Source organism: Hemitrygon akajei, chromosome 18 (genome assembly GCF_048418815.1).
Source record: "Hemitrygon akajei chromosome 18, sHemAka1.3, whole genome shotgun sequence".
NCBI classification, from domain to species: Eukaryota; Metazoa; Chordata; class Chondrichthyes; order Myliobatiformes; family Dasyatidae; genus Hemitrygon; species Hemitrygon akajei.
The window spans coordinates 77,143,950-77,146,449 of NC_133141.1; the positions used below are offsets into that span (position 1 = coordinate 77,143,950).

The 2,500-nt window shown below is 46.4% G+C and overlaps 1 long non-coding RNA gene across 1 annotated transcript in view; it reads right to left on the minus strand.

The window, feature by feature from the left end:
* Window positions 1–2,500, minus strand: part of LOC140741537 (uncharacterized) — a 4,961-nt gene that overhangs the window by 1,716 nt on the left and 745 nt on the right. The gene's annotated exons all lie outside the window — the stretch shown is intronic.

Consider the following 2,500-nt stretch of genomic DNA (forward strand, 5'->3'; position numbering starts at 1 on the left):
GTGTGTGTGTCTGTGTATGTGTGTGTGTGTGTCTGTGTGTGTATGTGTGTGTGTGTGTGTCTGTGTGTGTGTGTGTATGTGTGTGTGTGTCTGTGTATGTGTGTGTGTATCTGTGTATGTGTGTGTGTCTGTGTATGTGTGTGTGTGTCTGTGTGTGTATGTGTATGTGTGTGTGTCTGTGTGTGTGTGTATGTGTGTGTCTGTGTATGTGTGTGTGTGTGTGTCAGTGTGTGTGTGTCTGTGTATGTGTGTGAGTGTATATGTGTGTGTGTCTGTGTGTGTGTGTGTGTCTGTGTGTGTCTGTGTATGTGTGTGTGTGTCTGTGTCTGTGTGTGTATGTGTATGTGTGTGTGTGTCTGTGTGTGTGTGTGTGTGTGTGTGTGTGTCTGTGTATGTGTGTGTGTGTGTGTCAGTGTGTGTGTGTCTGTGTATGTGTGTGAGTGTATGTGTGTGTGTGTGTGTGTGTGTGTGTGTGTGTGTGTGTGTGTGTGTGTGTGTGTGTGTGTGTGTGTGTTCTCTTCTTTGCTTGTCCATCGGAATCCGATGACAACGTTCGCTCCTTTAACGGTGAGATCTTTGATGACTGTACAGTCCCATCCTGGACCCACAAGTTCTATCGCAGGTGGGACATGTATATGTGGTAGTGGTGGTGGTGGTGATGGCAACCATGGCTGCATTCCTCCTGGCACTCTTCTGCTGTCTTCTGTTTGTTCTTTCCATCTCCAGAATATGAACCCCGTCCCTACACAGCTGTCGCCAAGTGTTACGGTCAGCAGCAACATCCTCCTGGTCCTCAGGTCTGATCTTGCACTTCCTTAAAGCATTCCTCATCTGATCCTTATAGCGCTGCTTCAGCCCTCCAGCTGGGTGTTGACCGTGATGTAGCTGGCCATATAACGCTCTGCGGGGTAGCCAACATGGGGGCATCCTTATCACGTGCCCCAGGCACTGCTGGTAATTTTATATATAAAAGGCCTTTGACAAGGTTCCGCACGGAAGGTTAGTTAGGAAGGTTCAATCGTTAGGTATTAATATTGAAGTAGTAAAATGGATTCAACAGTGGCTGGATGGGAGATGCCAGAGAGTAGTGATGGATAACTGTTTGTCAGGTTGGAGGCCGGTGACTAGTGGTGTGCCTCAGGGATCTGTACTGGGTCCAATGTTGTTTGTCATATACATTAATGATCTGGATGAAGGGGTGGCAAATTGGATTAGTAAGTATGCGGATGATACTAAGGTAGGTGGCGTTGTGGATAATGAAGTAGGTTTTCAAAGCTTGCAGAGAGATTTAGGCCAGTTAGAAGAGTGGGCTGAAAGATGGCAGATGGAGTTTAATGCTGATAAGTGTGAGGTGCTACATATTGGTTGGAATAATCAAAATAGGACATACATGGTAAATGGTAGGGCATTGAGGAATGCTTTAGAACAGAGTGATCTAGGAATAATGGTGCATAGTTCCCTGAAGGTGGAATCTCATGTGGATAGGGTGGTGAAGAAAGCTTTTGGTATGCCGGCCTTTATAAATCAGAGCATTGAGTATAGGAGTTGGGATGTGATGTTAAAATTGTACAAGGCATTGGTGAGGCTGTATTTGTAGTATTGTGTACAGTTCTGGTCACTAAATTATAGGAAAGATGTCAACAAAATAGAGAGAGTACAGAGGAGATTTACTAGAATGTTACCTGGGTTTCAGCACCTCAGTTACAGAGAAAGGTTGAACAAGTTAGGTCTTTATTCTTTGGAGTGTAGAAGGTTTAGGGGGGGACTTGATAGAGGTATTTAAAATTATGAGAGGGGATCGTTAGAGTTGACGTGGATAGGCTTTTTCCATTGAGAGTAGGGGAGATTCAAACAAGAGGACATGAGTTGAGAGTTAGGGGGCAAAAGTTTAGGGGTAACACGAGGGGGAACTTCTTTCCTCAGAGGGTGGTAGCTGTGTGGAACGAGCTTCCAGTAGAAGTGGTAGAGTAGGGGCAGGTTCGGTATTGTCATTTAAAGTAAAATTGGATAGGTATATGGACAGGAAAGGAATGGAGGGTTATGGGCTGAGTGCGGGTCGGAGTGACTAGGTGAGAGTAAGCGTTCGGCACGTACTAGAAGGGTTATATGGTTTTTTTATATATGCACACACATACAAATAATACAAATCAGGATAACCACTGATAAGGGGGGGTGCTGTTGTCGTCTAGCCTCCTTCCTGCCGGCATGAACATCCAACTCATTGACCTCCGTTGATACCCCTGCCCCCCCCCCTTACCCCCATCCCTATCTATTATTTTAGTCTGGTTCTCTTTCTCTTTTTCCCCCCCCCTCACTATAATCCCCTAGCCCATTTCCCTCCAGCCTATCACTTTCCAGCTCTCTACTTCATCCCTCCCCCCACTTCTTATCCCCCCTGGACCATCCCATATTACTTCACCCCCGATGAAGGGTTTCGGCCCGAAACGTCGTCACTACCTCCTCCCGCAGATGCTGACTGGCCTGCTGAGTTCTGCCGGCA